Genomic DNA, 14,185 nt, shown 5'->3' on the forward strand with positions numbered 1-14,185 from the left:
TCTAGTTGTAATAATAACTTGTGGCACGTTTAACACCACCATTTATATATTAAATGTATATACTATGTTTGAGTACACCTGTCCTCTGTGGGGGCTTGCTCTGACCTCCCAATTATATCACTTCATCCCATTGGGGGCGGGCACTAGACTCGCTCTGTCTGGCAGGGCTGCAGTTACTGTTCATTACATACTGTCTAATTTATTTCTGTACCGCTTCTGTACCGCTTTTTTCGCTACGGAATTTGTCCCCAATCACTGGCCGTTCTTGTATATCTAATATTACCCTCTAATATAACCCTCACATATGGGCTACAATCTGTACACAATGGTACATAATACACATTTATACATATGACATTACTCCTACCATTACTCCTACCAGGCTTAATACACCCTAGATAAGACATTGGGTGTTTACTGGTTTCTCCACAATTACACAGTATACATCTATAATGTATGACACATGATACATTGTTTCCAAGCGATATAGTAGGCACAATGTTATTTACTTTGGTAACTCCTGTTCTACAAATAATTACTGTATTCTGTATTTTGTCTGTTGCTAATAATTAATTAATTGTATCAACATCAACTGTCAGTATGTGGCTAGCATGTTAAGAGTGTTTTTCACTAATTGTTAATTGTTTTTGATTTGCTTAAATTGCTTAATTGGTTACCAGCCAGCTATAGGTTGCCTAGCAACTAATTATGGTGGGGGTTTTTTAACAGGGGGAGGGGTCCTTGTATGTATAAATGTTTGGCAGTTTGTATTGTTCTTTGGTCTGAGGAAGGGGAAGCTTTCCCCGAAACGTCACTGCAAATAAATCAATTCTTATATTTAAGACCAGAAAGTGCTGTTTTCTCTTTACTATATTATTACTGCATTATTCAAGTACCCTGGCATTTGTGACACAGTTTGTGAGAGTGCACTTGTCCTAGTATCCTATATATATATATATATATATATATATATATATATATATATATATATATATATATATATATATATATATATATATATATATATATATATATATTTATATATATATATATATATATATATATATATATATATATATATATATATATATTTATAGATAGTAACATACCTGACCACCCGAACTTGTATGATGCTTTTATGATGTAGTTTTTTACTACCTTTAAAACATTTTCAGGTCTGATTACACTCAAGATTAAAGTGTGCACACATTTTGGCTAGCTGGGCAAAAATTTCACTAGCCAAAATATTTGCACACACTGCTCCAAAAAAATTAGAGGAAACATTAGTGCCTTTGTATGTGTTTGAGGGTGCATGCAAATGTCTATGGGTTCCTGTGTTTGTGTTGTTGTTAAATGTGCACATCTGGGTGAGTTTCAAGTAAAGTATTATGCAATGATACTGACTGAATGAGAGAGCCTATTAAAGTCTCTCTTGCATCCCTGGGAAATATTGTTCACCCAAGATTGTGAAGTCGACAGTCAATTCCTTGAAATGATCTAATCCTGCCCCTTTAGGTAAGAGAGAAAAAAAAATGTCATATATCTGCATTATATATTCCACACCTGTGTCTCTGCGTGTCTGTTAATGTAACCCTGGGTGTGTTTCTGGGAAAACAGGACTGACAAATCTTCAGCTCCAGGTGTGGCACTAATCCGATATGACATAATAACAGGCCAGGAGATAATATATGTTTTAGTATGCTGAATTTCTTAAGACACATACTGACAAACTTGAAACATATCTCCTCCCACTCACTATGTATTGCTCTGTAATTGATGTCATCCAGGCAGTATGCAGAAGTGTTGCATTTGGAAAATTCAGTGTCTGTTCCAGAGACGTCCTACTATATAGCAAGAGGCACATATCTCAACACAAATGTATGTACTTTCAATGCCTTTTTACTGTGAGCTGTATTTACATAGATTTATAGACTGATACAACACACACCATACACTCTCATACAACACACACACTCTAATACAACACACACTACATATACTATCATACAACACACACACCAAACATACTCTCATACAACACACACACTCTCATACAATACACACACCCCACACACTCTCATACAACACACACACCACACACACACTCTCATACAATACACACACACTACATATACTATCATACAACACACACACCAGGCATACTCTCATACAACACACACACATACACTCTCATACAATACACACACCCCACACACTCTCATACAACACACACACCACACACACTCTCATACAACACACACACCACACACACTCTCATACAATACACACACACTACATATACTATTATACAACACACACACCATGCATACTCTCATACAATACACACACATACACTCTCATACAACACACACACTCTAATACAACACACACTACATATACTATCATACAACACACACACCAAACATACTCTCATACAACACACACACTCTCATACAATACACACACCCCACACACTCTCATACAACACACACACAACACACACACTCTCATACAATACACACACACTACATATACTATCATACAACACACACACCAGGCATACTCTCATACAAAACACACACATACACTCTCATACAATACACACACCCCACACACTCTCATATAACACACACACCACACACACTCTCATACAACACACACACCACACACACTCTCATACAATACACACACACTACATATACTATTATACAACACACACACCATGCATACTCTCATACAACACACACACATACACTCTCATACAATACACACACCCCACACACTCTCATACAACACATACACCACACACACTCTCATATAATACACACACACACTACATATACTATCATACAATACACACACCACACACACTCTCATACAGCACACACACTCTCATACAACACACACACCACACAAACTTTCATTCAACACACACACACACACACTCAAACCACACAATATCATTCAACACACTACACACAATATCATACAATACACACTCTCCAACAACAAACACACACCACAAACTCTCCTACAACACACACACCACACACAATCCTACAACACACTCTCTCACTCTACTACAGCACACACACACACACCACACACTCTGCTACAACATACACACAAAGACCATACACAAACCACACACACTCTCATACAGCACACTACACACAATGTCCTATATTACACAAACTCTCCTACAACACACACACACACCACAATCTCCTTGAAGACACACACAATCTCTTACAACACACACACCACACATTTTACTACAGCACACACACCACACACACTCTCCTACAACATACACACACAAACACCAAACACACTCTCCTACACCACACACACAAACTCTCATACAACACACACACACCACACACTCTCTTACAACACAACATACTCACATACAACACACACACACAAACCACACACACTCTCATACAGCACACACATACCGCACACAGATTTTCAAATAACACACACCTCACACACTCTCATACAACACACACACTCTCATACAACACACACTCATACAACACACACACCACACACTCTCATACAACACACACAATCTCATACAACACACTCTCATACAACACACACACACCATTTACACTCTCATACATTACACACACAAACACTTTCCTATAACACACACACCACATACAACACACACACACCAAACACTCACGCACTCTCATACAGCACACACATACTCTCATACAACATACACACTACACACACTCTTATACACACACTTGGGGGCTGAATTACCAATGTGCGATCGGACATGATCCGCTATAGCGATCATGTCCGCTGCACATCGATAAATGACACACACACCACACACACTCTCATATAACACACACACATTACACACACTCTCCTACATCATACACACACACACACCACACACTCTCCTACAAAACACACACACCACACATTCTCATACAACACACAAACATCACACACAAACCACACACACTCTTATAGAACACACTACACACAATTTACCACATTACATACACATACTACACACACGCTCCTACAACACACATAGCACACACTCTCCTACAAGACACACACACATACCACACACACTCTACTACAGCACACACACACCACACACATACAACACACACTAACACCACACTCTCCTACAACAAGCACGCAAACACCACACACACTCTTTTACAACACAAACACACTCTCATGCAACACACATACACTCACATACAACACAACACACACACCACGCACACTCTCATACAACACAATGACCACTCACAAACCACACATACTCTCATTTAACACACAATTTCCTACAACACACACATACTACACATATTTTCCTACAACACACACACACACCACACTCTCCTACAACACACACACACACACACTCTATTACAGCACACACACAAACACCACACATGCTCTCCTACAACACACACTCTCCTACAACACAGACACACCACACACACTCTCATATAGCCCACACACACAACACACACCACACACTCCTACAACGCACACACATATATATATAACAGGAAGCCCCGGCAATGCCTGTCACTTTACAGGCCCGATTGCCAGGGTGGGAGTCGATTGGAGCCCCCAGATTTCTCAAAAGGTAGGTGAGTGCTAGCAACAGCTCTGAGCCATCGTTAGCACTCAAGGGGTTAAAGGGACACTGAACCCATTTTTTTATTTTGTGATTCAGATAGAGCATGCATTTTTAAGCAACTTTCTAATTTACTCCTATTATCATTTGTTTCTTCGTTCTCTTGCTATCTTTATTTGAAAAAAGGCGTTTAAGTTAAGAAGCCAACCAATTTATGGACAGCACTTGTTTTTTGGTGGATGAATTTATCCACTAATCAGCAAGAACAACCCAGTGTGTTCACTAAAAAAAGGCCAGCATCTAAACTTACATTCTTGCTTTTCAAATAAAAATACCAAGAGACTAATGAAAATTTGATAATAGGAGTAAATTAGAAAGTTGCTTAAAATTGCATGCTCTATCTGAATCACAAAAGAGAAATTTTGGGTTCAGTGTCCCTTTAATGGTTTTAAAACATTTTTCACATGCCCAAATCACAGTAATGGTTCTAATGTTTACTTTATAGCAATTTGTCAAGCAATTGGTCTAGATTCCAGTTTTGCTTTTGACAAAAATTGGTTAAATAGTTAAAAGCATCTCAGAACTTTTTTTATTTGAAACCTGATACAAACTACCAATGAAATTGCTGAATTGATTGGGAAAAAACAAACCACCAGCTATATTTATATAGTTTTCCATTTAATTTCATACTCTCAAGTAGTAACCACACATAAGCAAATGAAAATCCTATAAGAAACATACGGCTAGATTACGAGTTTTGCGGTATGAGTGAAAAAGCAGTGTTAAGTGTTTTTTTCACTACCACTGGTCTTGCAGGTTTAGCTGCACGCACACTTTTTGTCCGTAACGCAACGTAAATACCGCAGCTTTCAAAAAGTCCTTTTTCAATGGGACTTCCATAGCGCCGGTATTACGAGTCTGCCTGGGAGGCCAAAAAGTGAGCGGTACAGCCTATACCGCCAAGATCCATACCGTAAACTGAAAGTCAGTAGTTATGAGTTTACAAACGCTACAAAGCTGTAACATAAAACTCATAACTAAAGTGCTAAAAAGTACACTAACACCCATAAACTCCCTATTAACCCCTAAACCGAGGCCCTCCCGCATCACAAACACTAAAATAAAATAATTAACCCCTAATCTGCCACTCTGGACATTGCCGCCACTATAATAAACATATTAACCCCTAAAACACCACACTCCCGCATCGCAAACACTAGTTAAATATTATTAATCCTTAATCTGCTGCCCCTAACATCGCTGCCACCTACCTACATTTATTAACCCCTAATCTGCCGCCCCCAACGTCTCCGCCACTATACTAAATTTATTAACCCCTAAACCTAACCTTAAGTCTAACCCTAACCTATTGACCTCAGTCCTATTGGCTGATTGGATCAGCCAATAGGATGAAAGCTCAATCCTAGTGGCTGATTTCAACAGCCAATAGGATTTTTTCAACCTTAATTCCGATTGGCTGATAGAAATCTATCAGCCAATCGGAATCTAAGGGACGCCATCTTGGATGACGTCATTTAAAGGGAAACCTAATTTGGAAACTTCGTTGAGGATGGATGTCGGGTCTTCATAAACTGTAAGTGGATCTTCGGAGGATAGTGTTAGGCTTTGTTAAGGGTTTATTGGGTGGGTTTTATTTTTAGTTAAGGGTTTTGGGCAGAAAAAGAGCTAAATGCCCTTTTAAGGGCAATGCCCATCCAAATGCCCTTTTCAGGGCAATGGGGAGCTTAGGTTTTTTAGGTAGGATTTTATTTGGGGGGTTGGTTGTGTGGGTGGTGGGTTTTACTGTGGGGGGTGGTTGGATTTTTTTTTTACAGGTAAAAGAGCTGATTTCTTTGGGGCAATGCCCTGCAAAAGGCCCTTTTAAGAGCTATTGGTAGTTTAGTTTAGTTTAGATTAGGTTTTTTTTATTTTGGGGGGGCTATTAGATTAGGTGTAATTAGTTTAAATATCTGATCATTTCTTTTTTTTATTTTGTGTAATTTAGTGGGGGGTTTTTGTAATTTAGTTAATTGTATTTAATTTATGTAATTTATTTAATTGTAGTGTAAGGTTAGGTGTTAGTGTAAGACAGGTTAGGTTTTATTTTACAGGTACATTTGTATTTATTTTAGCTAGGTAGTTAGTAAATAGTTAATAACTATTTACTAACTATTCTACCTAGTTAAAATAAATACAAACTTAGCTGTGAAATAAAAATAAAACTTAATCTAGATACAATGTAACTATTAGTTATATTGTAGCTAGCTTAGGGTTTATTTTACAGGTAAGCATTTAGTTTTAAATAGGATTTATTTAGTTATTAATAGTAGGTTTTATTTAGATTTATTTTAATTACATTAAAGTTAGTGGGTTTTAGGGTTAAGGTTAGACTTAGGGTTAAGTTTAGGGGTTAATAAATTTAGTATAGTGGCGATCACGTTGGGGGCGGCAGATTAGGAGTTAATAAGTGTAGGTAGGTTGTGGCAACATTGGGGACGGGAGATACATTATTGGGGGCGACACCTACATTATACTTATTAACCCCTAATCTGCTGCCCCCAACATCGCCGACACCTACATAATGTTATTAATAACATTATGTAGGTGTCGGCGATGTTGGGGGCAGCAGATTAGGGGTTAATAAGTATAATGTAGGTGTCGGCGATGTCGGGGGCGGCAGATTCGGGGTTAATAAGTATAATATAGGTGTCGATAATCTCTGGGGCGGCTGATTAGGGGTTAATAAGTGTAAGATTAGGGGTGTTTAGACTCGGGGTTCATGTTAGGGTGTTAGGTGTAAACATAAATTTTGTTTCCCCATAGGAATCAATGGGGCTGCGTTACGGAGCTTTACGCTGCTTTTTTGCAGGTGTTAGGCTTTTTTTTTAACATGAATTGTTAGCCCAGACAACACCTATGCTCACTATCCTGATAATCTATAAAGAGCATATAGGATCAGCACACATCCAAAGGCCACAGCCTGACCTGAGTGAGTGAATTAGGTGCCAAACCATCCAGGTCTCCCTCAGATGACCTCCGTATATAGTAAAGAACAACAGGTGAAGGTGGCGCACTTTCAGAGCAAGAAACCTTTAATAAAAGAGCAACGTTTGGGGACTCCTGTCCCTTTTTCAAGCTACTACATAATGAGACAAACATACATTTTATAGGGTACAGACCTAAAAAGGTAACCAATCACTTGCAGCTAGGAGGGGCTAAATCACATGACTACATACCTATGAGTCAGGTGAGCTTACTGTTACGCTGACAGTTAACCCTCTCACTGCAGGATGAAAGTGGAATACCTATTAAAAACAAAGGCAGCAAAACATAGAATAAATACCTCAATATTACAAAAAAATGAAAAAAAAGTACACTGTGTATATTTAAGAAATATTAAGGTAACTAGAGGAGCAGATTATAGATTAATGAAAGTAAGTTAAAGTCTTTATTGAGGCCTTTAGGATGCATAGTGTTAAGGCACCATATCCATTTGTATTCTTTGTATAAAAGGTCATTATTTCTATCCCCTCCCCTGGTATTTTTAAGGGCCCTGTCTATAACCATGAACTTGAGTTGATTAGCTTGATGTCCCATTTCAATGAAATGGGCAAGTACTGGTAAATGGGCTGTAGACTAATTTCTAATGGTGTTTACAATGGTGTTTACAAACCCTATCTCTGACCTTTTGGGTAGTCTCCCCTATGTACAAGAGACCGCATGGACACTTGAGGGCATACACCACATATGGGGACTCACAAGTGTAATGACCAGATATATATAATTTTTTTACCAGTATGGGGATGTGAGATAGTATTGCCTTTAATTACACTATTGCACTGGGCACGTCCAAGGCAGGGAAAAGTTCCCTGTCTAGGTTTGCCAAACTTAAGGAAGGGTATTACTTTATTATTATGAACATTTGCGCGCACCAAACATTTGCCTATAGTTCTGCCTTTTAAAAGATGCCCTTGGGATTTGTTTGAACTCTTCTATGGTAGGGCAAATTTCCTGTAGTAGAGACCAATTATTTTTGATGATATTAAAAATATGCCTGCTGTTAGTGTCATATGTACTTACAAAGTTCATTCTAGTAGATTCTGTGTTTAAAGTGTTTTTTTTTTAGAGGATAAAGCAGTGGGACTATCAAGAGAACTTTTAATGTCAGTAAGTTCCTGTGCTACATAACCCTCTTTGCTGAAATTTCCCTTTTATCTCAGAAATTCTAGACTCTCTAGCCTTAGGGTCAGATACTATGCGTTTGACCTCATCTGGGATTTTGGAACACTCTGATAAATTCTGTCAGGGTGAAAACTTTTTCTGTGTAGCAAGGTGTTACGATCTCTGGTCTTGACATAAAAATCTGTACTGAATCTGTCATTGTCTTTAAAGAATTCCACTTGATTGCAATCCACCTTGCTAGAGAATTTTAAGAAAGGGACATCCCTTTCAATTTTAGATTTTAATTCCAGCAGTTTGTCAGGGGGGCCTCGCCACACGATGAACAGGTCATCTATGTAGCGGTGCCACCCCTGACAAAACTGGTGGAACAAAGGGTGAGGATAAACAAATGTCTCCTCTATCATATACATAATCAAACATGCATAGGCTGGGGCCACATTCGACCCCATAGCCATACCTGTTATTTGCATGTAGAAAATGTTATCAAAAAGGAAAAAAATATTGGTTAGAACCATTTCCAATAATTGTATCAAAAGGTCCAATTGTGATTTACTATATAGTTTACAATTTGCCAGCATTTACAGTCTAAACCCACTGACTGGAGAATTACTGTATATAGGGAAGATGCATCCCAGGTGTATAACCAAACCTCATCATTGACATTAGTAAACAATTTAGTAATAGCTAAATAGTGTGTGGTGTCTTTTATGTACGATTTACCTTGGGTGCCAAAATCTTATCTAAAAATTGAGCAGTGGGACTTAAGAGGGACCCTATCCCTGCCACTATGGGGTGACCAGGGGGGTCATCAAGACTCTTGTGTATCTTGGGCACAATGTAAAAAGGGGTACAATAGGGTATGTAGGAAGAAGAAAATCAGTTTTTTGTAATCAAGTCCTTGTTAAGGGCAAAATTCAGTATAAATGCAAGTTCTTTATGAATGGTATTAGTAGGATCCTTATCCAGCCTTTCATATACTTGAGCATTGTTAAGTTGTCTACAAATTTCAGACTGATATTTTTTGGTGTCCATGACCACCACCGCCCCGCCCTTGTCAGTAGGCTTGATAGTGATCTTTTATTATTCCTGTAGGGTTTTTGAAGCATCTGATTGTCCCTTAGTCAGGTTATGATGAAAGTCCCCTTTTGTATTTTTTGTGAGCAAGATCCTGAAATTTTGTTTCTACAATTTTGATAAATGTTTCCACTGCTGGATTGTCACCCATGGGGTTAAAGTTACTTTTGGAGCATAATTGGTAATCCCCTGTGTCAAACGGTTTAGTAGCATTGGTATAATTAGAATGAATTTGATTTAATTAAGTTGTAAAATCTGTTGGGATTATTGAAAAAAGCCTTCAATCTCAGGCCTAGATTTGGAGTTTTGTCGGTAACGACCCAAAAAACTAACGCCGGCTTTTTTCTGGCCGCACCATAAAAATAACTCTGGTATCGAGAGTCTACATAAAGGCTGCGTTGGGCTCCAAAAAAGGAGCGTAGAGCATTTTTAACGCAGCTTCAACTCTCGATACCAGAGTTGCTTACGGACGCGGCCAGCCTCAAAAACGTGCTCGTGCACGATTCCCCCATAGGAAACAATGGGGCTGTTTGAGCTGAAAAAAACCCCAAACACCTGCAAAAAAACCGCGTTCAGCTCCTAACGCAGCCCCATTGTTTGCTATGCGGTAACCCTTCCTACGTCTGCACTTAACACTCTAACATGTACCCCGAGTCTAAACACCCCTAACCTTACACTTATTAACCCCTAATCTGCCGCCCCCGCTATCGCTGACCCCTGCATATTATTATTAACCCCTAATCTGCCGCTCCGTAAACCGCCGCTACTTACATTATCCCTATGTACCCCTAATCTGCTGCCCTAACATCGCCGACCCCTATATTATATTGATTAACCCCTAATCTGCCCCCCACAACGTCGCCTCCACCTGCCTACACTTATTAACCCCTAATCTGCCGACCGGACCTGAGCGCTACTATAATAAAGTTATTAACCCCTAATCCGCCTCACTAACCCTATCATAAATAGTATTAACCCCTAATCTGCCCTCCCTAACATCGCCGACACCTAACTTCAATTATTAACCCCTAATCTGACGACCGAATCTCGCCGCTATTCTAATAAATGTATTAACCCCTAAAGCTAAGTCTAACCCTAATACTAACACCCCCCTAAGTTAAATATAATTTAAATCTAACGAAATTAATTAACTCTTATTAAATAAATTATTCCTATTTAAAGCTAAATACTTACCTGTAAAATAAATCCTAATATAGCTACAATATAAATTATAATTATATTATAGCTATTTTAGGATTTATATTTATTTTACACGTAACTTTGTATTTATTTTAACCAGGTACAATAGTTATTAAATAGTTAAGAACTATTTAATAGCTACAATAGTTAAAATAATTACAAATGTACCTGTAAAAGAAATCCTAACCTAAGTTACAAATAAACCTAACACTAGACTATCAATAAATTAATTAAATAAACTACCTACAATTACCTACAATTAACCTAACACTACACTATCAATACATTAATTAAATACAATTGCTACAAATAAATACAATTAAATAAACTAGCTAAAGTACAAAAAATAAAAAAGAACTAAGTTACAAAAAATAAAAAAATATTTACAAACATAAGAAAAATATTACAACAATTTTAAACTAATTACACCTACTCTAAGCCCCCTAATAAAATAAAAAAAAAAACCCAAAATAAAAAAATGACCTACCCTATTCTAAATTACTAAAGTTCAAAGCTCTTTTACCTTACCAGCCCTGAACAGGGCCCTTTGCGGGGCATGCCCCAAGAAATACAGCTCTTTTGCCTGTAAAAAAAAACATACAATACCCAAGCCCCCCAACATTACAACCCACCACCCACATACCCCTAATCTAACCCAAACCCCCCTTAAATAAACCTAACACTAAGCCCCTGAAGATCATCCTACCTTGTCTTCACCATACCAGGTTCACCGATCGGTCCAGAAGAGCTCCTCCGATGTCCTGATCCAAGCCCAAGCGGGGGGCTGAAGAGGTCCATGATCCGGCTGAAGTCTTCATCCAAGCGGGCCAGAAGAGGTCTTCCATCCGATTGAAGTCTTCATCCAAGCGGCATCCATCCAGAGCGAAGCGGCAGCATCCTGAAGACCTCCACCGCGGAACATCCATCCTGGCCGACGACTGAACGACGAATGACGGTTCCTTTAAATGACGTCATCCAAGATGGCGTCCCTCGAATTCCGATTGGCTGATAGGATTCTATCAGCCAATCGGAATTAAGGTAGGAATATTCTGATTGGCTGATGGAATCAGCCAATCAGAATCAAGTTCAATCCGATTGGCTGATCCAATCAGCCAATCAGATTGAGCTTGCATTCTATTGGCTGATCGGAAGGTAAAAGAGCTTTGAACTTTAGTAATTTAGAATAGGGTAGGGCATTTTTTTATTTTGGGGGGCTTTGTTATTTTATTAGGGGGCTTAGAGTAGGTGTAATTAGTTTAAAATTGTTGTAATATTTTTCTTATGTTTGTAAATATTTTTTTATTTTTTGTAACAGTTCTTTTTTATTTTTTGTACTTTAGCTAGTTTATTTTATTGTATTTATTTGTAGCAATTGTATTTAATTAATTTATTGATAGTGTAGTGTTAGGTTAATTGTAGGTAATTGTAGGTAGTTTATTTAATTAATTTATTGATAGTCTAGTGTTAGGTTTATTTGTAACTTAGGTTAGGATTTCTTTTACAGGTAAATTTGTAATTATTTTAACTATTTTAGCTATTAAATAGTTCTTAACTATTTAATAGCTATTGTACCTGGTTAAAATAAATACAAAGTTACCTGTAAAATAAATATAAATCCTAAAATAGCTATAATATAATTATAATTTATATTGTAGCTATATTAGGATTTATTTTACAGGTAAGTATTTAGCTTTAAATTGGAATAATTTATTTAATAAGAGTTAATTAATTTCGTTAGATTTAAATTATATTTAACTTAGGGGGGTGTTAGTATTAGGGTTAGACTTAGCTTTAGGGGTTAATACATTTATTAGAATAGCGGCGAGATTCGGTCGTCAGATTAGGGGTTAATAATTGAAGTTAGGTGTCGGCCATGTTAGGGAGGGCAGATTAGGGGTTAATACTATTTATGATAGGGTTAGTGAGGCGGATTAGGGGTTAATAACTTTATTATAGTAGCGCTCAGGTCCGGTCGGCAGATTAGGGGTTAATAAGTGTAGGCAGGTGGAGGCGACGTTGTGGGGGGCAGATTAGGGGTTAATAAATATAATATAGGGGTCGGCGGTGTTAGGGGCAGCAGATTAGGGGTACATAAGGATAACGTAGGTGGCGGCGCTTTGCGGTCGGCAGATTAGGGGTTAATAAGTGTAGGCAGGTGGAGGCGACGTTGAGGGGGGCAGATTAGGGGTTAATAAATATAATACAGGGGTCGGCGGTGTTAGGGACAGCAGATTAGGGGTACATAAGGATAACGTAGGTGGCAGATTAGGGGTTAAAAAATTTTTTTAGAGTGTCAGCGATGTGGGGGGACCTCGGTTTAGGGGTACATAGGTAGTTTATGGGTGTTAGTGTACTTTAGAGTACAGTAGTTAAGAGCTTTATAAACCGGCGTTAGCCCAGAAAGCTCTTAACTACTGACTTTTTTCCTGCGGCTGGAGTTTTGTCGTTAGATGTCTAACGCTCACTTCAGACACGACTCTAAATACCGGAGTTATAAAAATACCATTGAAAAGATAGGATATGCAATTGACGTAAGGGGATCTGCGGTATGGAAAAGTCGCGGCTGGAAAGTGAGCGTTAGACCCTATTTTGAGTGACTCCAAATACCGGCGGTAGCCTAAAACCAGCGTTAGGAGCCTCTAACGCTGGTTTTCACGGCTACCGCCAAACTCTAAATCTAGGCCTGAGATTCCTAAAGAATCTAGTAAGATCTGTCATGAGAGAGAAAGAGTCCAGCTGTTCAGTATGGAAAAATGACAGCCCCAAGTTCAATACCTGTGTTTCGTCATCCTATAGTGCTCTGGAGGATAAGTTGATAACATTTATTTCCTCTGGCCGCGTTCCGGTCTGGAGCGTGTCCCCATTCTTTTTGAGTTTCCTCCTGGACCTTTTGATCAAATTATAAGTACATATAACACTAACAGCAGGCAGATTTTTAATATCATCAAAAATAATAGGTCTCTACTACAGGAAGCTTTCCCTACGATAGAAGAGTTCAAACAGATCCCAAGGGCCTCTTTTAGGAAAGGCAGAACTATAGGCAAACGTTTGGTGCATGCTAATGTTCATAATACTAAAGTAACACCTCTTCCTTATTTT

At 38.3% G+C, this 14,185-nt stretch overlaps 1 protein-coding gene across 1 annotated transcript in view; it reads left to right on the plus strand.

Annotated features, from left to right (window-relative positions):
* The first annotated feature begins 1,802 nt into the window (after positions 1–1,802).
* The window catches only part of LOC128654011 (interleukin-1 receptor type 1-like), a 174,736-nt gene continuing 162,353 nt past the window's right edge, over positions 1,803–14,185 (plus strand). The window contains exon 1 of the mRNA XM_053707654.1: positions 1,803–1,878. The gene's annotated coding sequence lies outside the window, so the exon portion shown is untranslated. The remainder of the gene's footprint in view (positions 1,879–14,185) is intronic.

Source organism: Bombina bombina, chromosome 3 (genome assembly GCF_027579735.1).
Source record: "Bombina bombina isolate aBomBom1 chromosome 3, aBomBom1.pri, whole genome shotgun sequence".
In the NCBI taxonomy this organism is placed as follows: domain Eukaryota; kingdom Metazoa; phylum Chordata; class Amphibia; order Anura; family Bombinatoridae; genus Bombina; species Bombina bombina.